The sequence below is a fragment of the Glycine max genome, chromosome 1 (assembly GCF_000004515.6).
Source record: "Glycine max cultivar Williams 82 chromosome 1, Glycine_max_v4.0, whole genome shotgun sequence".
Lineage (NCBI taxonomy): Eukaryota > Viridiplantae > Streptophyta > Magnoliopsida > Fabales > Fabaceae > Glycine > Glycine max.
The window spans coordinates 37,271,017-37,298,527 of record NC_016088.4 but is presented as its reverse complement, the minus strand read 5'-3'; positions in this window follow the sequence as shown (position 1 = coordinate 37,298,527).

Sequence of the window (27,511 nt, the reverse complement as noted above, 5' to 3'; positions counted from 1 at the left end):
AATTATCATTGATGTCATTATAATATTTTTTGGAAAGCCAAAATATTATATAGAACTAGTAATAAAGTGAACATAACATATGCCCACACAAGTCACGAGACACACATCAATAAAGTAAAGCAACCTAACCAAATATCTGTACTCTCCATGAACAAACAAACCATAAAATTCCATAGGTGCCACACCCACATGCTTGCTAATTAACTTAAAGTCTCAAAACATATAGCAAAACACTACACCATGAGTTACACAAACATAAAACCATAACAAATTAACAATAGCCAACAACCCAACACCCATCACCCATCAATAGTGAAATTCTGATACTGGGGACAGATGTCGTACAGGATGTCACGACATCACGCTTCAGAACATGCAGATTGTGTTTGACTGTATGAACAGATTAAACAAGTAAATAACACAAGAGAATTGTTAACCCAGTTCGGTGCAACCTCACCTACATCTGGGGGCTACCAAGCCAGGGAGGAAATCCACTAAAATAGTGTTAGTTCAAGGTCTAACAGCCACTGTTTACAACCTTCTCACCTAACCACTACCCGTGCGATCTCTACCTAAGAGCCACTCTTAGATATGAGAAACCCCGCTCACTCCCTCTCAATCACACTCCCGTGTTTACAATTAAATCAAAGACACACCAGAGATCAACTCTGAACAAAAGGGATCAACCCTACACACTAGAGATCAACTCTACACACAAGAGATCAACTCTACACACTCAGGTCCAACACTTGATGTTAGGGTACCATCAAGGTGGCTCACAAAACACTCAAGTCCCAAAAACTCACAAAATAACTCTTCAATCCCGGACTTGGTACAGAACTCGTGCAGCCCTCGTGTTTATATAGCAATGTGCGTTTCTGGGCTGCAACTACTTGATGCTGGATGAGATCTATCACTTTCCTGAAAATCTGCACTTAAAGATCTAAAAGATACAGTTTGATCTTTTAGTTTTTATCTTTGATCTTTAATCCCTGAACGAACTCTTCTAGTTTGAAATTTGAACTTTAATTATCTTTTAATTCGTTCCTAAAGATAGATCATCTAATCTCTTGCTAACTGCACAATAATCTGTTAAAGATATAACAGATTTATGTGTCCAGTATTTTCGGGCAAGATGTCAGGACATCGTATCCGACATCGTGGATCCTGCAGCTTCAATGCTTCATTTGACATTTTATCTTGACTTATGCATTGTGCAGCAACTCCAGTATTTTCGGGCAGGATGTCAGGACATTGTATCCGACATCGTGGATCCTGCAACTTCAATTCTTCATTTGACATTTTATCTTGCCTTGTGCATTGTGCAGCCCGATCTTATTCCTTGACATAACGTTGGACATCATGTGCAGCAACTCCAGCTTTCCTTCATTGTCTAAGTGCTTATGTTTTAACAAAATCTTAGCCAATCTTTTAAAACTCCGTAGAGCTAAGCACTAACAAATAGGTCTTGCCAATAGTTACATCCTACAAGAATTAAAACATTCTCAATTAATAGTTTAAATGAAAATTCATGGCATTTTAGAAAGTAACGCTACTACAAATAAGAGATTCCACGACGGTTTTTTCGGGCCTTCCACGAAGGCTTTTAGCTGTCTTGGAATCTAGTGTCATAGAATGTGTTATGCTTTCTATAACAATTTTAATACCATCATGGAATAAGTTATTTTCTAGAAAATGTACATGTACGTGTACTTTTATGTCGTTTTTCGTAGAAACCGTCATAGAAAATGTCATTTCTATGATGGTTTTCTAGAGAACTGTCATTGAAGCGAAACTTCCTGTGATGCTTTTCTGGAACTGTCATAGTTTCTATTTTATTATTTTGAATATTCCTTTTGCTTTATAGTCAACCCAACTTCTCATTTAACAAAAAAATAGATCCATGGAATCCAGTCCAATCCAGACCAAAACAAATATAGGAAATAGACTCAGACAGTCCATACCAAATTATTAATTAATTAATTAATATTAATAAATATGATATAAATGATGTACAATATTATCAAACATTGTTCAGTGCATTGTTTTTACATTTTCAAAAAAAACCTTGCCCATTCCTTACGAATTGTTGTAATCTTCTCCAATTCCAATCGTGTTCCATCACTAAACGACTACAACATATAATAAACTCTAGTTAGTCACATTAAATAATGAAAAATATAATAATTAAAAATATCAAAGTAAACTAGTATATTATTAAACACAAGCTAATTAATGACATTTTATATTTAAAAGTCTAACAATTGAAATTTATTAAAGTAAACTAGTATATTGTGTTCCATTCATTCTTCAAATCCCCCATGACTATGGTGCACATCCAGTGCATGACATAATAGCCACACACTCATAGCTTTCGGTTAAAAAAAACATGAATGTATATTGTAAGATCAAAAGATTCATGTGTACCCATAGTAAGAATTAATAGAGTAAAAGTGTTAGAAATTAAAACTTGATAACTACGACTTTGATGTGAATTTCAGTCTTCTTACGCAAAGAACATAATCATACAACAACATCGTTCCTAGGATAGATAACTAGGAGTTGCCCCAATGACTCTTGCATTGGAGAATAATAATTTGTGATAATGCAAACATTATTTAAATGCTTAAGTTAACTTTTACTTACTCATTCAAGTAAGCTCTTAGGTATATCTCTTTTTGTGATTCCTTTAGCCATGTTTGAATGTAAAGTTGACATTCATCACTTCTATCCTTTGCATTGTGTATGGATTGAGGCTCAAGGAATGCATACATAGAACCATGGCCCAAGTTTATTGATAACTCACTCAGAAACCTATTTTTGTTTAAACAAACAAAAATCATTAATCATAATATAAGTAATTAGATAATGAGTTGACCTTCAATGCTAATATACTTACATTGTCCATAATTGTAATAGAGAGATGTTCAAACATTGTTGGCTTGAGATTATTTCATTTACATCATTTAAATGTATGAAGAAGGGAAAATCATCATTGTGAACCACAAATGTTGTTACATCCCACAACACTTGAAAAGGCCTCGTGTAAAGGTCAAAGAAATTCTTAATCAAATGAGCTAAGGGATCGTCAATGAGATTCGACCTATGAGCATATTCAACATATTTCTTTGGACATTTCTATGAATCCTATTTAGTTAATAAATAACATAAGTTAATGTTAGTAAAGAGTTTTTGTAAATATAAGGATTTACTAATACAAATTAACATAACTTAAGTTAATACCTCATGTGAATCAGGCTTCACAAGATGTCTCGACCAAGCAATGAAGGTGTTGAGGGCCTACCCCACACATTGAATCTCTAAAGTGGTAAAAGGGACTTGAACGTCAACATCTTGAACTTCTTCAACATCCACCTTGACCACATCATTGGTCAAATGCATGTGGTGTATGGTTGACGCCCCTTCATACACTTTTCCCAATGCTACCAGGCGGGTATAATGGTCATCATTAACGTACAACCCCATTGTGGGCATGATATCTAAGTCAGGCTCTTCCACTAAGGGATTCATATTAGTATCAGAATAACTCCCTTTTTTGCTCACATGGGCACCAAAAACTTGTATATTTTCCTTAACTGGAGGTGGTTGCTAAGATACCTTCTAGCTCAAGTTGCTCGTCAGGACCTCCCTCAACTCCTCTTTAATTCTCTCTATACTATGTGTATTCTCCTCTTCTATTTCTCTCTTCTGCTCTTGTTTTAGGTTCTATATCATGTTAGTCAACTATTGTAGGGTGATCAATGTAAAACTATTAGAGGCACGTGATGCATGTCCAAATTATTGGCTAATGGTCACACCACATCCTCCAACACAAACATGACTTGAGTGCTCAGGTCACCTAATGCCAATAGTCTCTATATCCTGATAACCATGGGGTACAAAGCTTCCTTGTGTCATCTGATCTTGTAAGGAGTCCTATGACAAACAAAAAGAGAATTTGGTTATATTATTTTGTTATTATATAAAATTACATTTAAAACTAAAAGTGAACTTACAATCCTATTAGAAATTTTTTGTGCCGCCTTAGATGTCTTCTGCTCAGATTTTTTTGTGTGGGCCATCTTCCATTTCTCATGTCTTTCAATGAGATATGAAGGGTTAACAATTGCTGAACCCCTAGATTGGATTGATTCCTCTTGTCTTTTCTTCATTTTATCCTCCATCATGTTTTTCTAAAGCAATGAATAATCCCCACAAGACATTCATTATGCTTTTGGATTTCTTGAGCCTTTTTTCAGATTCCCTATGGGTAAATTAGACACAATTTCAGAAAAATACTTAAATAAATTTAAATTTTTATTTCCAAAAACATCACACATAACTAACCTGCCAAGAAGGGGTTTTGTGGCTGGCAACAAATTCCTCCTAAGTCTTTGGATCCAGACCATACTTATTACAAGGAGTCTAATCATCTTGTTTCTCCTTGTCTATATATACACAATTAGAGGTCAAGGTGGCTTAAATTGCCACCAGAGTGTTGCCACCAATGAAATGACCTTCTTCTTAGCATTGGATGATTCTGGAATATCCAATGTGGCCTACACCACAAAATAACCATTTAGAAACTTAAATACAACCAATTACTAAAACTTATATGGTTTAGTGGACATATCACAATGTCATCCCAAATCAAATTCTTCAAAGCTTGGGGTACAACTTTCCAATAATGATACAAAATATCAATCTTATCTCAAGCTACCATCCCTAAATAGCTATGGAAATTATCTTTATGTGTACTTGAAGCTCTCCCAGTAAGGATTGACATGACCCACTACCTTGGCCTTATCTAACTGTCTAGCTGTCAAGCTTGAGTCGTGTGGACTGTTTAGGCCTCCTAGACGTAGACTCTGAAAGAGCTGATCACTGAGGAGGGGAGCTTGGTGGTGTATTCATAACCTTTTGCAAATAAAACAAATTATAAATTAAAGAACTTTTCAAGTATACCAAGTTAATATCCAAAAAAGATAAAAATTGATAACATTATGCACTATTATAAACACATTACTTTTAGTTAACATGATTATGTAGGAATATTCTCCCATAAACCTTCATCATGATTATTACAATTTGCATGTATATCATACACAATTATGGAAGACATGCATGTGGAGAAAGAAGAAGTCTCACAAATATCAAGTGTTGAATCATCATTTTGATGACTTACACCTTTTGTTCTTCTTTGTAGAACCACCGACCATATTGAGTCACATAAATATTTGACATAAAAAACCTATTTTTCTTGTTCTACCATGATGAAAGGCTCATCCTTATAAACGACCTTATCAAGGTCTACCAAAGTAAATCCTATTTCATTTTGTCGCACGCTGATATTTCCATTAATCCACTTACACTTAAAAATGAGTACTCTGAATTTACTATAATCAAGCTCCCAGATTTCTTCAATGACTCCAAAGTAAGGTGTGGATGCGTGAATGGGGTTGTTATCTGGTGCACTACAAAAGTGTAAGGAACCAACATCCATATTTATCCCACTATTTTGCAGTGTACCCTTATCATCCTGTGACTTTGTGTAGAAGGAAAAATTGTTGATATCATATCCCTTTTATGTGGAGACATTTAGCTTTGGCCCAATAGCTAAAAATCTCAATGTTTCAGAAGTAAGACTTTTTTCTTTAAAACAATTTATGAAACTTTTATTATGCTCTAGCAACACCTTTGATGTAGCTTTCATGTGAAGCTTGTAGGCCTTGAATCTTCTTCATCAATGGATTCCTTTGCTTCTTGAAGATCAATGGCAGGGGAATGGAGAAGGAATAAAGATGATTAGAGATGCCACTTCAAGGAGAAGATGAGTCAAGAACAAACTCACCACCATAGGAAGCCATTGATAAGAGCTTGAAGGTAGAAGAAGATGAGTTGAGGGAGAAGGAGACAAGGAGCACGAAATTTAGTGCCTCAAATGAGGTATGAACTTTGAAGTGTAATTCTCAAATGATCAAAGTTGAAAAAAATGCACACACATGGCCTCTATTTATAGCCCAAGTGTCACACAAAATTGGAGGAAAACTTGAATTTCTATTCAAATTTCACTTGAATTTGAAATTGAATTTGTAGAGCCAAATTTTGGAGCCAAAATTTCACTAATTTTGATTAGTGAATTTTAGCTATGGTTCGTCCCACTAATCCAAGATCAAGTCCAAGATTCTCCACTAAGTGTGCTTAGGTGTCATGAGGCATATAAAGCATGAAGAACATGTACAAAGTGTGACTATATAATATGACAATGGGGTGTAGCAAGCAAATGCTCACCTCCCCTCTAAAATTTAATTAGATTGGGCTTCTCCCAATTCAATTAAATTTATTTCCCAACACACACATCAAATATTCACTCAATGCATGTGAAATTACAAACCTACCCCTAATACAGAAATTAGTCTAGGTGCCTAAAATACAAGGGCTGAAAAATCCTACATTTCTAGGTTACCCTACCTACATTATGGAGCCATAAATACAAGGCCCACAAATAATGAAATCCTAATCTAATATGTATAAAGATAAGTGGGCTCATACTGAGCCCATGGGCATTCTCTTGCATCTCTAACCCAATCTTCTTGGAGTCTTCTATCCAATGCCCTTGGGAGGTAGGATTGCATCATTCCCTCCCCCTTGAAAAGGATTTGACCTCAAATCCAGAGGTTCTTAAAACTCAAAGCTTCTCCCCTCAACACTTGTAAAAAGAATAATAACATATATATTAGTGGTGCTTGGCATGTTGGAGTAGGGTAAGGTCTAAAAACCCCTTTCTTGGGCATCTTCCCATGAGGGAACATGGTTCCTCACCAACTCAATGAATGGTGCTACAATTATAGAAAAATATGGAACAAACCTTTTGAAAAAGTTTGTTAAGTCATGGAAGCCCTAAATTTTCCTTATACTTGGTGGGGTGGGCCACTCATGAATGACCTTTATTCTCTTAGGGTCCGTGGGAACCCCTTGATCACTATTTAAAAAATTAAGGAAAGTAATGCAATAAAACATACCTTTTTTTGTATTTTCATGTTGATTATTCCCACCGAAAAGTACGACAAACCTAAGATGTCCCATATGAACACCTAAGTTTGTATTGAAACTAAAAATAAGAACAAACCTACGTAATGAGTCCCTATGTATATGAATCATGAAGATGTTGCATGCATGGGTGATTTTACAAAAGAGGGTTGCACCACTCAACACATTCATCATACCACCTATCATAGGGATTCGGTGCCTTATAATACCTATTTTGGGCACCAACAAAGCATAAGGAGTTAAGCTCTTACGAACCAAACTCTCATCCAATAACTCCTTTACTTGAGAAATAACCTCAAGCTCAGGTGGTATGACAGTGTTAAGAGATGTTTCCCTTAATAGGAGAAGGTAGAAAGATTGTTTAAGAAGGAGTGGTCTTTTGATATCACATGTTGCTGCAAAATGATTTTCCTTCTTAACAATATTCTTAGAGGAATCCTTTTCCTTTTTTTCCTTCCCCTTGGCCTTTGAAGACAAGGCCTTACTATCCTTCTTTTTCTTTTGTCTTTCTAGTTTTTCTTCCTTATCCATCTTATCTTTCATAGTTAGTTGATCTTTGGCCACCTGTGAAGGTGTTTGAGGATGCAACATAAATTTAGTGCCAAGACGGGTGAAATGATATTCCTATCAAATTGCCATGGCCTTCCTAAAAGAATATGTCCTGCCTCCATGGGAACTATATCACAATTAACTTCATCCTTATATGTCCCAATGGAGAAAGGTACCTTCACTTGTTGGGTAACTATCATTTCCCCTTGCTCATTGAACCAATGAAGTTTATAAGGTTTTGGGTGGGGAATGATAGTGAGGTTCAACTTGGAAACTAATCTTGTGCTAAAACAATTGCAACAAGATCCACTATCCACAATGAGAGAACAAGTTTTATCTAAAATTTTGCATCTTGTATGAAAGATGTTCTCTCTTTGGGATTGAGATAGATCATAAAATTGACCTCCAAGGAGCCTTCTAACCATTAGGATGTCACCTTCTTCATAGGGGTAGACTTCCTTACTAGACTCTTAACCCCTTACTTCATCTTCACTTCCACTAGAGGAAGGGGAAGAAGTAGTCTCCTCTTGACTACTATAAATGTCTTGACCCCTCATAATCATGGTTTTCTTTGTGGGGCATTGAGAGGCAATGAGACCTTTCCCAGGACATTTGAAGCATTTAATGTTGCTAGTCCTTTCTTGGGAACTAGTCTTAGGGTTGGATTTCTCTATGGTCTTACCCTTATCTTCCTTTGGTTTTGAAGGTGCAGCCCCCAAAACTCCTTGAGCTTGGTCCTTCCTTGGATAAGAGTGAAAGCCACAAGATTTTGAAGAAAGCTTTCTTTTAAGTTGTTGCTCCACTCTTATAGAATGTTGGACTAGCTCATCTAGGTCCCTATATGGAAGGAGTTCAACCTTGTCCCTCACTTCCATATTAAGCCTACTAAGGAACCTAGTTATGCTTGTTCTTTCCTCCTCCCTAACTCCAACTCTTAAAAGGAGTAATTCCATTTGTTGTCTATATTCTTCAACACTCATATTCCCTTGTCTAAGCCTTTGGAGCTTGTCCATAAGATCCCTTTCATAGTAGGAGGGAATGTGCCTCTTCCTAAGGGCACTCTAAAGAACATTCCAATACTCTACTGGAGGATCCCCATGAATCCTTCATTCCCTAACAAGGGAAGTTCACCAATAGAGGGCATACCCTTGAAAGCTAAGGGTAGCCAATGGAACTTTTGTCTCTTCGCTAATATGATGGCAAGCAAAGAGTTCTTCAACCTTCACTTCCTAATCTAAGTAGGCCTCAACATTGTCTTTTACATGGAAATATAAGAGGCTAATGTTAACCTCTTGAGGCCTTCTATCATTTTCTCTTCTTTGGGAATGATGTTTAGTATGTGAACTATGGCGCCCTCTATAATAGTGGCTAAGTTCTTCACTTAAACTCTTGCAAGAAAGTATTATGTAATTACAAGATAAACTAGGTGTGACTAGTAAAGAAAATAAACTATGAAAGTAAGCAAGAAATTAAAGTGTAAGAAATGTAAACTAGGCGGATCCTAGGAGTGTATGGATGACCACATTTAAGGTTCCCAACAAAACACTCACTATCCTAAGGGAAAATTGCCTAAAATTATTACACAAAAATGGAAGTTTGGTAACCTATTGGAGGCTCCCAACATACTTCCTGTCATACCCTAATTTCGTCCGGGGACCTTTGCTTGATGACATGCAACTTTTGTTTGGTCCTTGTGAGGTGCTTGGCACCCATCATTAGGCAATTTGTGAAGTTTCGGGACATGCCGGAAATCAAAAGAAAATATTGATGCACAATCCGTAAGGTTCCGTGACACACTGGAGATCAAATGGAAGCATCGTTGCACAATTAGTGAGGTTCCGTAACATTCCGTTAGTCAAAAAGGGGATGATTATGTGATCCGCAAGGTTCCGTAACATTACGGAAAGAAAACAAGTATCGTTACGAAATTCGTAAGTTTCCGTAACTTTACGAAAAAAGAAGCAAAAAAAAAAAGCAGGGGGGTGTATTTAGTAAAAATGGGGGTGCAAATAGCAACCAGGCCCACTTGGGCCCTCCAGAAGATTCCTCCAGAAGGCTGTTGCTTCTGGAGGAAGCAACCCTGCTCGCCTGGGCGAGCTGGGTGGCAAGCTTCTCCCCCAATTTTCTATAAATAGAGGGAGAAGTTAAGTAGAAAAGGGTTCAGCCCCTTAGACACTTCTCTCTCTTTCGAATTTGCTTAGGAAAATTGTTTCCGTGAAGAAAATCCAAGCCGACGTGCTTCCGTAACGTTTCCGTGAGGGATTTCGCGAAGGTTTTCGACCGTTCTTCAACGTTCTTCATTCGTTCTTCAGTCTTCAACGGGTAAGTACCTCAAACCAAGTTTTTCAATTCATTCTATGTACCCGTGGTGGTCCACATTTGGTTTCATGTATTTTTATTCTCGTTTCATTTACTTTTTATACCCCTTTTTGACGTGCTTAAGCCATTTTATTTAAGTCATTTCTCGCTTAAACTAAAAATAAAATAAATTTCCACCGATCGTTTGAATTGTATTATCCGTTAACTTTGGTTGAAATGAATTCCGACCGATCGGTTGTGCCGCAACCACGTTGGAAACCAAAAAAGAGGTAAATAATAATATAATAATAAAAAATACCTTTTAGTAAAATAAAGCGAAAAATCAATCGGACGTTTTCTCTTTGGGATTTCTCATTCTTAATTGAATTGACTAAATAACTAAAGTGAAACTAAGGCTAAAATCGACTCGCCTAGTCAAGCTCGTCCACAAAAATAGGATTTTGAAAGTTTATCATTTCTGTTTCTTACTAAGTAAAATGGATCATTTTTCAAGGTCCAACGCCTTAAAATGATCACCTTTTAAGTAAAAAAGAATCACTTGATTCACGCATAAGCAAGAACTACGTAGGTCTGATTTCCCCATCATAATTGAGGAATACGTAGGAGCAAAGGGGAACACCCTTGTCGACCATAAAAAAGGAAAAAAATATAAAGGGGTATAAAGACATAAAAGGGAACATAAAAAAATCAAAGTCATGTTTTCACATTCGATTAAAGGCTGTTGTCCTTCGAGACAAACGTGAGAGGTGCTAATACCTTCCTCAAGCGTAAATACAACTCCCGAACTTAGAATTTTCTTTTTGACCGGTTTTCCTTCGGTTTTTCCAACGTTTTCCTCAAATAAACGTTGGTGGCGACTCCGCGCGTATTCCTTTCATGGAACACGTATCCCGCGAGTCACGCGTCGCCCGCCCGCAAAAGGGCACGTTGCGACAGTTGGCGACTCCACTGGGGACTGTTTTTAGAGAGTTAGGCCATTTAATCTTGTGCAAAGTTTTGGCATGACTTACTCCTTTGTTGGTTTCCCTTTATTATGTTCTTGTATAAATAACTCTTTGATGCTTTTAGTGCATTTTTTGTATGCATGAGGTAAATATTTATTCATTTGATGCACACAAACACTAACACTATTTGCACACACGGTGAGTTGAAAAAGGGCCCTATACCTGGGTTCGTGGGAACATAAGGAGTGGAGGTGAATCCGTGATCATGCTAGGTCTCTGACTTGCTTGATTACAGTGAACCCTTATCTAGAGTTTTTCTCTTTGGAAACATATTGTTGCTAGTAGTCCCTACTGCTGTAGTATGTTCTTCGAAGGGGATGATACCTCTAGAAACCATCAAGAGAGATATGACTACCTTGGGGGTTATCACTAAAAGCCTAGTTAGCTCTCTCCCTTATAGGTCCCTTAAATAGGGGCACGGAGCAAACACGCTGCGTGCCATTTTTCACACTGCCATGCATAAGTATCATATACCCTTTTGCTTATATTTGTTTGTCAATATTGTTGTATGTACATCCCCGTGTTGTGCCTTTCGCATATGCATCATGCGTGGGTTTCGTCTTTGATCCCCTCACTTTAGCAAACCGACGGAGGGTCCGTGTCGCCTTCTTAAAAACATACGTTGGGTGCCATGCTGCCCAAACGTTGTATCCAAGAAGGAAACAATTTCTCGGGCTCCCGTATTCGTAAATTGCATTTGTGTCATATGCATTTCTTCATCCATTCCACCCATGATAGATGTCGGAGTTTTGATTAGCACTAGATTTTATTTCACTTTAGTAAAACATGGGATCAAGTCAAAAGCCTTCGCTTAAAAAGAGGTTCTATCAAGTCAAAATCAAGAGCTTAGAGGTCACTAGTTTACGAGAGGTTGGGCAATTAATGGGTCAACTTCAACAGCAAGCCTTCCGCAAAGCCTATGGTAAGATTTGGGACCTAGCTAGGGTAGAAGTCTCCATGGAACCGATTACATCCCTTTCCCAGTATTATGACCAGCCCCTAAGGTGCTTCACATTCGAGGACTTCTAGCTAGTGCCGACTGTGAAAGAGTTTGAAGAAATCCTGGGATGCCCACTGGGAGGAAGGAAGCCATATCTTTTCTCTGGGTTCTATCCTTCCACGACGAGAGTTGCCAAGGTAGTGAAAATCTCAGCACAAGAGTTGGACCGGGTAAAGCAAAACATGAATGGGGTAGTCGGAGTACCAAGGAAGTGTTTGGAGGAAAGGGCAAAGGCCTTGGAAAATCAAGGCGAATGGGCTTTCTTTTATTGACATCTTGGCGCTTTTGATCTTTGGAGTTGTCCTCTTTCCGAATATGGAAGGGTTAGTGGACCTAGCAGTGATTGACGCTTTCCTCGCCTTTCATCATGGCAAGGAAAGCCCGGTCGTCGCCATTTTGGCCATGTATGACACGTTTGACCGGGGATGTGAAAAGAGCGGCGCAAGAATTGTTTGTTGTGCACTGGCTCTCTATGTGTGGCTGGTTTCACACCTTTTTCTCCAAGAAGGTAGGCCCGTCTATCCGCTACAAGGTCACCGCTCGTGCGTCGAAAAAGGAAAGGCGAATTGGGACCAACTCTTGGCTAGCATGGAGGGGCGTCTGTTAATTGGTTCCCTCGCTAGAAGGAAGGAAGAATCAGGATTATATCTTCATGCGAAGGATGTCCAAATGTTCCCTTGATGGGAACAAGGGGTTGTATTAATTATAATCCCGTCCTCGCCATAAGACAGCTTGGCTACCCCATGAGAGGAGTGCCATCAGACGAAAGCATCACGCCTTTCATCGCACGGGGTTTCAGTGACCACAACGCGAGGGTACTCCAAGGAGTTCGCAAGGCATGGGATGCGGCATGAAGAAAGGACAGAGAGCTTAGGGGAAGCAGTAATGGGATCATCGGCGGCTATCATAAGTGGCTGAGAGTCCGAACACAAGGATTGGATTGGCTCCCAAATCTAAAGACTGTGAGAGACGATGAGGTTAAAGCTTCGGAAGAAAGTGATGAGGTACAAGCCCTAAAGGCAGAGCTTGAAAGAGCCCGGGTAGTGGAAGAGAAGTTCAAGTTCATAGCCATCAAAGTCTGAAAAGAGTATGATGAACTAAGGGACGTCAATATGGCCACCGCTGAAGCCTTGGAACGAGAAACCAAGAAGGCCCAAAAGGAAGAACACGACCAAAGCAAAGTTTTGAGGGGCTTTATAGGGCAGCAATAGTGAGCTCAAGCTCCGAAGAGGTGAAAGGAATCATCACGGGTCAAAGGCATGATCTTGAAGGACGAGCTAAAGGCTTGCCTTAGGTCGAAAAGAAATTTGTCCCAACAGTTAAGCGAGACTGAAGGGAATATGTGGGCCATCATCGATGAGTGCAAAGAGAAGCTAAATCTAGCGGCGACTCACGAGCAAAGGCTAGAGGAGGAGTACGCCAATATATCAGCAGAAAGGGAAGCAAGGGAAAGGGTAATTGATTCATTGCACCAAGAGGCAACAATGTGGATGGACCGATTTGCTCTTACTTTGAACAGGAGTCAAGAACTTCCCCGATTGCTAGCCAAGGCCAAAGCAATGGCGGACACCTACTCCGCCCCCGAGGAGATCCACGGAGTTCTCAGCTATTGTCAGCATATGATAGACTTAATGGACCATATGATTAGAAACCGCTAGGAAGTTTGTATTGTCGCTCAGATCTTGACTAGTTATAACTTTTTGAATAAGATGAGTTTATCCCACGTTTTTACTCCAAAAATCAGTGCGAATCAAGTCACTCCCGCATTTTATCTCTAGCATGCATTGTATGTTGGTCTCGTCCTTTGTCACGGGAAGCCGGAAGGTCCATATCACCTTCTTAATTGTACACATGGGGCACTGCGCCCCCAAATGCGCAAGTAAGAAGAGATAATTTTCCGGGCTCTCGTGTCCATAAAATGCATTCATATCATGCATCGCATAAGCATCTCTTCATAACATCATAATGAACATATCGTTCCTGCATTTGTCCGTTATCATATTCCAGCCTCACATTTTGCATGAGTCATGGCATCATCATGCATATGCGTTCAACAAACTTTTTGACCTGCAAAATTGCATACCATTTGTTTTCCTCTACAAAACAAAAACAAAAAAAGGGAAGCGTGAAACTTCACACTACATTCTTAGTTGCATGTGTTAGGCACCATGAGCCAACCATGTTGGGATCATAAACCCATTTCTAAAAAAAAAAAAAAAAACACACACACACAACAACAAAACAAAATAATTGAACATGGTACCTAATGCATGGTTAACTAAGAAAGGATGTTTCTTCGGGCATCTCAATTTCATAATTACATTTTCCATGCATAGCTTAAAGTATGCCCGAGTCATTCATCCCTATGAGATGTTGTTGAAGTATTGCCGATCAGAATTGCCATTCCTTGGATTATAGGGTTGAACCAAGCTCATGCTTTTACAAAAAGGTTCATCAAGTCAAGTTGAAATATGGAAGTAACCGTCTTGCAAAATTGGGGCAAAAGATGAATCGAGTCACATCACTGCTTCGTCTACTGCCAAACATATTTAGGATTGTTGATGTCCTTGTTACTTCCAGTTTTACCTTGACAAAGATGTCATGGACCATGTTGAAAATCTAAATTGATTCAACCCCATATCCTGCGTAAAAATTCGCAATACTTCAACTGTACATCATTCGCATACATCCATGCTTTTCATTGGTTGCATTGCTCATTGCATTCTTTCCTTGAAAAATAAAATAAAATGAACTTAATCATTGTTATCAAAAAGAAAAGGACACGCTTTATGGCGCCCTTACCGAACTCGTGCTAGAGTTAGAGTAATGGGTGAAGCAGAGGAGGTGCAAGAGAAGATGAAGGCCGACATGGAGGCCATGAAAGAGCAAATGGCCACAATGATGGAGGCCATGATGAGCATGAAGAAGATAATGGAAGCCAATGCGGTTATAGTTGCCGCTACTAGCGCTGTCGCTAAGGTGAACCCGATGCTCCCATCTGGCCTCAAGCAAATGAATCATCCAACCTCAAATATGGTAGGCAAAGATTTGGGAAGTACGAATGACCCCATGATGTGCAAATTCAAAACAAGCACGCCTTCCCGCCATATGGCTTGCCTCCCAAACTATACACCACCCAATGTGGCGTACATTCCCAATAAGGATGTCAATAACTCCACTCCCATACTCATTAAGAGCCAACAACCTCAATCAGATTATGCACATGTCTCTCGACCCATGGAGGAGACACATGAAATTCCCCACCACGATCTAGCCAACTTCGAGCCTTGCCTCGGATATGCCGCTGAAGGGCAAGCAGTTGGTGGTATACCCCTGCAAAACACTTTGGAGGGCCCTCAGTATCATCCACAACCACAACCCTCACGTTCCACAGCGGTTAAAAACCCTCATGACTATGGCAGGAATGGGAAAGTTGGATCATCTAGAGGAAAGGCTCAGGGCCATCGAAGGAGGTGAAGATTATGCCTTTGCTAACCTAAAAGAGTTGTTCCTAGAACCCAATATCATCACCCCTCCCAAGTTCAAGGTGCTGGACTTTGACAAGTACAAGGGGACTACTTGCTCCAAGAACCATCTAAAGATGTATTGTCGGAAGATGGGGGCATACGCAAAAGATGAGAAACTGCTGATACATTTTTCCTGAGAAAGTCTTACTAGGACAACTGTCACCTGGTATACTAACTTAGGAACCTTCCTGAGTCCATTCTTGGAAGGACCTAATGGTTGCCTTCGTTAGGCAGTGTCAGTACAATTCTGATGTGGCTCCGAATAGGATGCAACTACAGAACATGTGCAAAAAGGGGGCACAAATCTTTCAAAGAATATGCCTAAAGATGGAGAGACTTGGCAACTCAAGTAGCACCCTCAATAATAGAGAAAGAGATTATCACAACGATAGTAGACACGTGACCGGTGTTCTACTATGAAAAATGGTGGGTTACACACCTTCAAGTTTTACAGATTTGGTCTTCGCCAGCAAAAAGATCAAAGTGGGTTTGAAAAGAGGCAAATTTAATCATCCTGCTTGGACGAATGAGAAAACTGGGGCAAATGAAGAGGGTGAGAAAGAGGGAGAAACCCATAATGTGACTGCCATTCCTATACGACCAAGTTTCCCACCAACCCAACAATATCATTACTCAGCCAATAACAAACCTCCTCCTTACCCACCACCCAGTTATCCACAAAGGCCATCCCTAAATCAACCACAAAGCCTGTCTACCGCACTCCCAATGACGAAGACCACCTTTAGCACAAACCAAAAAACACCAACAAAAAGGAATTTTGCAGCAAAAAGCCTGTAGGGTTCACCCCAAATCCCGTTGTCATATGCTAAACTTGATCCCATATCCACTCGATAATTCAATGGTAGCCATAACCCCAACCAAGGTTCCTCAATCTCCATTTTTCTAAGGATACGACTCAAACGCAACGTGTGCTTATCATGGAGGAACCCCGGGGCATTCCATTGAGCATTGTATGACCCCGAAGCATAAAGTGTGAAGTCTAATTGATGCGGGCTGGCTGAAATTTGAGGAGAATCGCGTGTAAATCCTGACATTGACAAGAGATGCCACACATGGGGCAATTTTGAAGGCTGTTGTTAGGTGTCTCTAATGACTCATCAGGGTTTCCAAGTTTATGCCATTATTGTAAACCACAGTTACAATGTTAAATGAAATGGATAAAGTTGATATCTTTGTCCCTCATCCTCTCACAAACGCATGTTTGCTTATTCAACTTTCACCGGAATGTGGGTGCAAGCCATTGGTCTGTTTGCTCAAGCGACCTGCGCTCCTGAGTGTTGACTTCCAAGACTGTTCAATCAGAGATTACTCGTCTTGCACGTTGGTGGGGGTGCCGTAAAACAACGAGTAAAGTTCAAAACAAATAAGTTTCAAAATAAAAAAATAAGTTTCAAAAAAAAAAAAAAGAGGGGAAAGCATTTAATTAACTGTGTTTTCAAGACGTTCATGTGACCTCATTCCGGAAAGTTTAGGATGTTGGACAAATGGCCTCAGAAGGGAGGGGTTGAATTAAGATACAAAGACTATTCCCCAATTAAACTTTCACTCTCTCTTTTCGGATTAACAATGCACCCTTAACATGAATTACTCAAAAGACAATTCAAAATAAACTTCTTTAAAGCAAAAGATAAATAGCAATAAATAAAAGAAGTTTAAAGGAAGAGAGGAATGCAAACTTGATTTATACTGGTTCGGCCACTTCCCGCGCCTACGTCCAGTCCTCAAGCAACCCACTTGAGATTTTCCACTCTCTTTGTAAAACTCCTTTTACAAAGTCTGAACCACACAGGGACAACCCTTCCCTTGTGTTCAAGAATCCTCTACAACAAGAGACTCTCAGTCTCTTAATCCCTTTTCAGAAGTAAGAAGAAGAGAAGAAGAAATCTCTCTTAAAAGGGATAGATTGTACAATGAAGACCAATCAAAATTCCTTATTGAATATGCAAGTGGTTGACCAAGGAATCTTTTTGAGAGGATAAGACAGTTCAGTTCAGAAAAACTCTTAATCTTTTGAGAGGATAAACTTTGTGGGCAATGAAAACTCTCTTTAAATTCGTGCTTCCAAGCCACCTTTGATGCCCATTCATAAACCATTTGAATAGATGTGACTCTTGGAAATTATTTTCTGAAAATCTCCTCTGGTAATCGATTACAAGACTTGTGTAATCGATCACAGACTTTAAAATTTGAATAAACTGCTGGTAATCAATTACCATCCATGTGTAATCGATTACACATTATAAATTTTGAATTCAAATTTCTAGTGACTGTTATAAACATTTTCAGCTGCTGGTAATTGATTACCAGAGAGTAAATCTCAATTTAAAATGATTTAGATAGAATTCTTTGGCCAAACCTTTTGCTTTTTCAATTTGGAAACTTCTTCCTAAGATTCTAGAGATCAACTTGATCATATATCTTGATTTTCTTGGATTCTTGGATTCTTGTCTTGAATAAAACTTGGAAGCACTTGATCCTTTGGCATCATCAAAACATCAAAACATCTTGCTTCTACATAGGAGTCATTTGACTTAATCCATCGAAAAATCCTTCAACTATTTCTCGTCCTTGAAAAAATTCTTTTTGCAAGAATCAACTCCTTCTTTCATTCTTCCTCGCTACGAGGCTATGAAAACAAGACAATGATGGTTACCTCATAGCCCTACACTGGGGCAATGAAAGGCACCATGCATAAACCTCAAGCGAACCTAAGGGCAGATTAGAAGTTCTCACCCAATAGGTTCCCTCCTACAAGGTCATGACGAAAGACAACGATTGGTACTTCAAAGCCTTACACTGGGGCAATGAGGGGCATCGTGCATGAGCCTCAAGTGAACCTAGGGGCAGATTAGAAGTTCTCACCCAATAGGTTCCCTCCTACAAGGTCATGATGAAAGACAACGATTAGTACCTCAAAGCCTTACACTAGGGCAATGAGGGGCACCGTGCATGAGCCTCAAGTGAGCATAGGGGCCGATCAAAAGTTCTCACCCATCGATGTTTTCAACAAAAAAAAGGGACAAACCCTAGGATTTGAATGGATTGATTAAACATCAAACGACTCCATTGCCATCACTCCAAAATGGTCAAATGACTAAATCAAACAGAACACACACTCTGAGGGAGTTCTCGGAGAGATTTGCAAAAGATAGGATAAGGTTGCATGGACTATCACCTCTTTCAAAAGGACAGTCAATTTGTGTTTTCCAAAAAAAATTAAATCAAAATCAAAATCACAAAATAGGGAAAGAATGTGATGAACATTGTACAACTTTCCATTACATTGCATTGTTTCATATGAAGTCCGCATTTAGCAAATTTCACGACAAAGGTTGCATGCATCTGCATCCCTAAAAATCATGTTAACTGCATACATTTCCTACATCTAATGTCCAAATCTTGTGGATTTGGGATGACCGGCCCTCTCGATGAGTCGATCTCTTGCTTTCTCATAAGGGTGGACCCTTGGGTACTAGTTACCTTCACTTCAGAGGACCACACGTCCTCACCTTGAGAGGACTACACGTCCTCACCATTAGAGGGCTGCACGCCCTCACCTCCAGAGGACTACACGTCCTCACCTTCAGAGGGCTACACGCCCTCGCCATCAGAGGACTGCATGTCCTCACCTTCGTAGGGCTACACACCCTCACCTTTAGAGGACCACACGTCCTCACCTTCAGAGAGCTACACGCCCTCGCCATCAGAGGACTCCATATCCTCACCTTCGTAGGGCTACACGCCCTAACCTTTAGAGGACTACACGTCCTCGCCAACAGAGGGCTGCACGCCCTCACCTTGAGAGGACTACAGGTCCTCGCCTTGAGAGGACTACACGTCCTCACCATCAGAGGGCTGCACGCCTTCACCTCCAGAGGACTACACGTCCTCGCCTTGGGTACTAGTTACCCTCACCTCCAGAGGACTACACGTCCTCGCCTTGGGTACTAGTCGCCCTCACCTTTAGAGGACCACACGTCCTCACCTTCAGAGGGCTACACGCCCTCGCCATCAGAGGACTGCATATCCTCACCTTCGTAGGGCTACACGCCCTCACCTTTAGAGGACTACACGTCCTCGCCAACAGAGGGCTGCACGCCCTCACCTTGAGAGGACTACACGTCCTCGCCTTGAGAGGACTACACGTCCTCACCATCAGAGGGCTGCACGCCTTCACCTCCAGAGGACTACACGTCCTCGCCTTGGGTACTAGTTACCCTCACCTTCAGAGGACTACACGTCCTCACCTTCAGAGGGCTACACGCCCTCGCCATCAGATGACTGCATGTCCTCACCTTCGTAGGGCTACACGCCCTCACCTTTAGAGGACCACACATCCTCACCTTCAGAGGGCTACACGCCCTCGCCATCAGAGGACTGCATGTCCTCACCTTCGTAGGGCTACACGCCCTCACCTTTAGAGGACTACACGTCCTCGCCTTCGTAGGGCTACACGCCCTCACCTTTAGAGGACTACACGTCCTCGCCAACAGAGGGCTGCACGCCCTCACCTTGAGAGGACTACACGTCCTCGCCATCAGAGGGCTGCACGCCCTCACCTTGAAAGGACTACACGTCCTCGCCAACAGAGGGCTGCACGCCCTCACCTTGAGAGGACTACACGTCCTCGCCATCAGAGGGCTGCACGCCCTCACCTCTAGAGGACTACACGTCCTCGCCAATAGAGGGCTGCACGCCCTCACCTTTAGAGGGCTACGTGTCCTCATTTTCAGTGTGCTCCACATCCACACCTTAAGAGAATTTAAGGTCCTCTGCCCTTAAATGCTTAACCGAGACTCGCGCTCCCGGTTAAGGGGCCAGTAGTTTCTTTTTATCAGTTTATGGGCCACCCCCTAATATTGGAGGGCGACCAACTGTGCAAGCACAACCAGAGAGGGAGGCTATCACGCAGCTACTATGCATACCGGGGCAAGATTTCACCCGTGCCGCTGCAAAGAGATGAGTGTGGATCATGCGCACTAACATGACCACTCTTACACAGATATAAATGACGTTGTTACTTAGCAACATTCTGCCCAGCGACCGTAATGCCGATCTCCCCCTGCGGAAGTATCAGTTGGTCTGTGCTGTCCCGACATAGGTAGGTATGCATTATTTCCATCTAATTTCTAATGCCATCTACTATTTGCAGGCATCGCGCCCACAAGACACCCAGTGGACCCGGAAAAAGTCCAACAGGGCCCTGGGGTTTCCAGCTCTGGTTACGGGCCTCTATCAGTCCTACAGGGTGCCCGTACCCCCCCAGCAAGGTCATGCCATCCCGACATAGGTAAGTATGCATATGGTTCAAACTGATTTTTGATGTCATCTATTGTTTGCAGGGATCGCGCCCACAGGACACCCGGTGGACCCAAAGAAGTCCAACAGGGTCCTGGGGTTTCCAGCTCTGATTACGGGCCTCTGTCAGTTCTACGGAGTGCCCGTCGCCCCAACAATTAGGCCCCGCATTAACCGGACTTTCATCAAGAAGTACTGCGCCCCCAGACGGGCGCAGGGCGAGACACCACAGTAGCATTGGGATGGCCGGTAGCGGGCAATAGATGCACCGCCACCACCTCTAGAGTTCACCTCTGCTCATCCACAAAAAGGTTTGAGTATTGCTTACACCACATGGCCGACCAACAGGCGACCAAGTCCAAAGCCAAAGGTAAGCAAAGTACTAGGTCAGTGACCGACAAGTAATAAGGCGTCCAGCTCAAGACGTTAAAGAAGCGCTACTAGGAGGCAACCTAGTAACTTTTAAATTTGTGCTTGCTATTTGATCACCTTTTGTTTCTCAAGTCATATTGGGACACACCTAGTTGCTCATGATCCTAAGAATTTAAATAAAACGAGCACAAGCTCGGAAGGTAGTCATACCTCACAAATATATGTATGCGTGTTTAGGTAGTGAAAAATACCTTAGATATGCATGTATGTAATTTAGGTAGCAAACAACTACCTCACAAAATATATATATGTATGTTTAGGTAGCAAGATACCTTAGATATGCATGTATGTAGCAAAAAGATACCTCACAAAATATATATATGTATGTTTAGGTAGCAAGATACCTTGGATATGCATGTATATAGCAAAAATACCTCACAAAAATATACACATGTTTAGGTAGCAAAATACCTCATGAAAAAAAAAAGAAGAAAAAAAAACAAACAAGAAAAAGAAATAAACAAATAAAAAGAAAAAAAGAAAAAAAAGAGAGAAAAAAGAAAAATAAGTTGTCTAGTTGAAAAACCAACATGCTTCCGAAAAGAGATGACTTCCAACTCTTCTTTGAAAAAAAATTCGCTGATAATAGCTAGTTTTTGAAAAAATGTGTGTACACCTGAAGGGTGAATGCTGTGAAATTTTCCCGAGTACCCAAAATGGACTAGGATGAATGCACAAATTGATAAAAGAACATATTTTGGAAACATTGGTTTGATTTAAAATAGAGGAAATGAATCCTGAGCCCTAGCATCACATGACCATAAAAATTTGACACTTGAGTGTCCACATAGGTGCATGCATGACCAGTTTTGCATAAAATTTCCAAATCATCATTTTTGCATTTGTGTCATGGAAATAATGTGGGGCATCCCTTTTATCCTTGAGCCAAACCAAACTCTGACATGTATCATGTCTAGCCATTCTACAAGCCTTGAGCCAAAATCCTGGCTCACCATAAACCTTCACCCAGGGTGAGAATGTCAATCCTTACCCTCGGAAGCAAAAAAGGAGAAGGAAAATTTCCAATCAAAGAGAAAGCAAAAAAGAGGGGAAAGGAAATTCCCAATCAAAGAGTGAGAGAAAGCGAAAAGAAAAGAAAGAAAATTCCCAATCAAAGAATGGGAGAAAATAAAAAAAAGAAGAAGAAAAACGAAGGAAAGAAAGTTCCTGATCAAAGAAGCAGAAGAAATGTGCAGAAAGGTCTTTTGACCGGACAATATCTGAACAATACAGAATTGTCACCAAATGAACGAAAAGAGGGAAAGGAAGCCATGACCTAAAGTGGTCTTCTCCCTTTAATTGCCAACCAAAATCTTGTGTGCTAGCGACTTTTTCGCCCCGCACTAAACTAAAACAGAAAAGGAAAAAAGCCAAAAAAGGGCCAGAAAAACAGAAAAGGAAAAAAGCAAAAAAAAACCACCAAAAGAACCCGTTTCCAAGGGAAGTCCTATTGATCCATGATCACGCATGTAATCTTTGATTTGATAGGAAATGATTTGTAAAATCAAATCATGACATATCTATGGTTCGGAATTAGGATAAAACACTTACCTGTGCGAGATTGATACACTTTGAGTGGATTTCTTCTATTTTAGTTGAACCCAGTGTTTCCTCTAAATGGTCATTTAGAAACGAAATGCTAACATCCAAAATCTCATTTATGGTTATGGGGGATTTCATCAGCATACTCTCCTTCCCCGGTAGACGCATTGTTTTTCACTCAAAAAAGCATATGCTACTCTAATCAGTTGGAATATTTGTCTCTTTGCTAAAGCATGTTTGCATTTTAGTGGAGAAAACACCGAGACTTTTTCAAGTCTCACATGTTATCCAGAACTACGTAGGTCTGAGTTCCTCATTTGAGGATATGTAGGAGCAAAAGCCTTGCTTTTGTCGACCACACCGCTTTTGTTACCATGACCCAAGAGCTGGTAGCCCGCGGAGACACCTTACGGTTATCCGCACCTCGTCATTCAGTGACCCCAAGTGTGATTGATGAGCAGAGGCCAATGTGGTCATCTGCGCCCTTTCCGGAGATGTCAGCATCTTCCGGTGGAGACTTTTTCAAGTCTCACAAGTTATCAAGAACTACGTAGGTCTGAGTTCCTCATTGGAGGATACGTAGGAGCAAGAGCCTCGCTTTTGTCGGCCACCCTCACAAGATTTGTCATACTGACTTTTGAGTCACGCTGACGGGCGGAGATACCGTAGTGGTTATCCGTATAAACCTTTTTGCTATCTGTAAGACGAAAAGCTTGAGAGCACGCAGAGACTAACGTCGTCTTCTGCGCCCTTCGTCAATCGCGGTCGACAAGCCCGTTGACACGCGGAGATTTACGTCATCTTCCGCGCTCACAAGATCTGTCATACTGACTTTTGAGTCATGCTGACGGGCGGAGATACCCGAGTGGTTATCCGTATAAACCTTTTTGCTATCTGTAAGACGAAAAGCCTGATAGCACGCAGAGACTAACGTCGTCTCCTGCGCCCTTCGTCAATCGCGGCCGACAAGCCCGTTGACACGCGGAGATTTACGTCATCTTCCGCGCTCACAAGATCTGTCATACTGACTTTTGAGTCACGCTGACGGGCAGAGATACCCGAGTCGTTATCCGTATAAACCTTTTTGCTATCTGTAAGACGAAAAGCCTGATAGCACGCAGAGACTAACGTCGTCTCTTGCGCCCTTCGTCAATCGCGGCCGACAAGCCCGTTGACACGCGGAGATTTACGTCATCTTCCGCGCTCACAAGATCTGTCATACTGACTTTTGAGTCACGCTGACGGGCGGAAATACCCGAGTGGTTATCCGTATAAACATTCTTTTGCTATCTGTAAGACAGAACGCTTGATAGCATGCAGAGACTGACATCGTCTTCTGCACCTTTTGTTCCTCCGGGGACAACGAGTCATTTGCATGCGGAGATGTTATGGTCACCCGTGACTCTCGTCAACCGAGACGAACGAAATTAGTGTCTTATCTTTACTTCCCTTTTATCTCCAATAAAAGACAAGTAAAGAGGGGCAACTGTCATACCCTAATTTCGTCCGGGGACCTTTGCTTGATGGCATGCAACTTTTGTTTGGTCCTTGTGAGGTGCTTGGCACCCATCATTAGGCAATTTGTGAAGTTACGGGACATGCCAGAAATCAAAAGAAAATATTGATGCACAATCCGTAAGGTTCCGTGACACACCGGAGATCAAATGGAAGCATCGTTGCACAATTAGTGAGGTTCCGTAACATTCCGTAAGTCAAAAAGGGGATGATTATGTGATCCGCAAGGTTCCGTAACATTACGGAAAGAAAACAAGTATCGTTACGAAATTCGTAAGTTTCCGTAACTTTACGAAAAAAGAAGCACCAAAAAAAAGCAGGGGGTGTATTTAGTAAAAATGGGGGTGCAAATAGCAACCAGGCCCACTTAGGCCCTCCAGAAGATTCCTCCAGAAGGCTGTTGCTTCTGGAGGAAGCAACCCTGCTCGCCTGGGCGAGCTGGGTGGCAAGCTTCTCCCCCAATTTTCTATAAATAGGGGGAGAAGTTAAGTAGAAAAGGGTTCAGCCCCTTAGGCACTTCTCTCTCTTTCGAATTTGCTTAGGAAAATTGTTTCCGTGAAGAAAATCCAAGCCGAGGCGCTTCCATAACGTTTCCGTGAGGGATTTCGCGAAGGTTTTCGACCGTTCTTCGACGTTCTTCATTTGTTCTTCATCGTTCTTCAGTCTTCAACGGGTAAGTACCTCAAACCAAGCTTTTCAATTCATTCTATATACCCGTGGTGGTCCACATTTGGTTTCATGTATTTTTATTCTCGTTTCATTTACTTTTTATACCCCCTTTTGATGTACTTAAGCCATTTTATTTAAGTCATTTCTCGCTTAAACTAAAAATAAAACAAATTTCCACCGATCGTTTGAATTGTATTATCCGTTAACTTTGGTTGAAATGAATTCCGACCGATCGGTTGTGCCGCAACCACGTTGGAAACCAAAAAAGAGGTAAATAATAATATAATAATAAAAAATACCTTTTAGTAAAATAAAGCGAAAAATCAATCGGACGTTTTCTCTTTGGGATTTCTCATTCTTAATTGAATTGACTAAATAACTAAAGTGAAACTAAGGCTAAAATCGACTCGCCTAGTCAAGCTCGTCCACAAAAATAGGATTTTGAAAGTTTATCATTTCTGTTTCTTACTAAGTAAAATGGATCATTTTTCAAGGTCCAACGCCTTAAAATGATCACCTTTTAAGTAAAAAAGAATCACTTGATTCACGCATAAGCAAGAACTACGTAGGTCTGATTTCCCCATCATAATTGAGGAATACGTAGGAGCAAAGGGGAACACCCTTGTCGACCATAAAAAAGGAAAAAAATATAAAGGGGTATAAAGACATAAAAGGGAACATAAAAAAATCAAAGTCATGTTTTCACATTCGATTAAAGGCTGTTGTCCTTCGAGACAAACGTGAAAGGTGCTAATACCTTCCTCAAGCGTAAATACAACTCCCGAACTTAGAATTTTCTTTTTGACCGGTTTTCCTTCGATTTTTCCAACGTTTTCCTCAAATAAACGTTGGTGGCGACTCCGCGCGTATTCCTTTCATGGAACACGTATCCCGCGAGTCACGCGTCGCCCGCCCGTAAAAGGGCACGTTGCGACACTTCCAATGAAATTCCTTTTTGTTACAAAATTTGAAAGCAATGAAGGTAAGTAAATTGCGAATTACAAAATTACAAAGCAATCCTCAATTTCGGTGGTTGGGTTCTCTTTGGTGATTCACTCAATTTGGAGTTCTTCTTAGTCCAATAGCTCTTAAGGTGGTTGGCCCCTTGCTTCTTGACTCAAATTCTTCAAGGGATGACACCAATCTTCCTTTCCAATTCCCTATATGGCAATTCACAAACAAGGAAACAAAGAGACAAGCAATTACCAAAGACCAAAAAATGAAATGAAAGCTAAACCAATAGATTTTTAACAAGACAATTTTTCAAGGATTATTCAACAATTAAAGCAATGAAAATCACACAAAATCAAGTTAGGACTCAAAGAGAAACCTAGAATGGCTCTAGAGTAGAGTAAAAAAAATACTAAAAAAATAAGACTCATGAAACCTCTAGTTTTGGCACTTGTTTTCACACTAATTTTCAATTGAAATTTCAGAACTAAGATTGGTATAAAATAGGCACCAATTATAACAAATTTTGAGCCAAAACAATATGCATACTTCCCCTTCACTTTTTTTTTCCTAGACCATAAAATAGGCACCAATTATAGAACAAATTTCGAGCCAGAACAAATTTTATTTTGCATGAACATATTAAGGACTAATTAACATGCAAGACTTGACTCAAATCAACTAATAGGCTAAAATAATTTCATACACTCATGAACAAATGAGTTAGACAAAGAAACAAGAAAAATAAAATTCAGCACAACATAAGGAATCTTATTTGACAAGTTTCATGACTAGACATGACTTCTATGACAAAACTATAATAAGTGAACAAGTCACTCTAGATTTTTGAGGTTTTCTTCTACTTTAATTTTTTTGTAAGAATTTTATGGTTCAGGTTTCATCCACCAAAAATAGAAAGACAAACTCAAAGGAACCTAAACTCAACACAATTCATGGTTCAAGAACAAGAACAAGAAATTTAAACCATAGAAAATCAAATCTAGATTCTATAGCAAGTTTAATCGGTGGAAATTCTAAATAATCATGTTAAAAGAATTTAGCATAAGACATGTGAGGAAATACATGAAGAAAAAGGAAGAAACGACAATGGAGGAGAAGGTAAAGCTGAAAATTAATGGAGGTTTAAGGAGCACCTACTTAAAGTGCTTGTGCTTTTATTATCACCTGATGGAAGCTTGCTTGAGAAGCTTCTATGGAGGCTGGATCTTTGAGCTTCAATGAACTCCTTCAATGGTGATTTTCAACCATGGAGATGCAGCAGAAGATAAAGGAGAAGAGGTGAGAGGAGGCGTCATCCACTAGGGAATAAGCTATAGAAGGAGGAGCTTCACCACCAAGAGAGTGCCTTGGATAAGAAGCTTAGTGAGGAAGCTTCAATGGAGGAAAAGAATGAGAGAGCGGGGGGGGGGGGGGGGCTTGAAATTGAAGGAAAAAAAAAGGAAAAAAAATTGAACTTTGAAGTGGGTCTCAAAAAACTCTTATTCCTCAAAGTTACCCCAATTGTTACCCATGCTTCTATTTATAGCCCAGGTAGCTTACTTGAAAAGCTAGAGCTTAGCTACCCCCCCCCCTCTAAAAGCTAAACTCACCTCCCTGAGAAGCTTCGTTGAGAA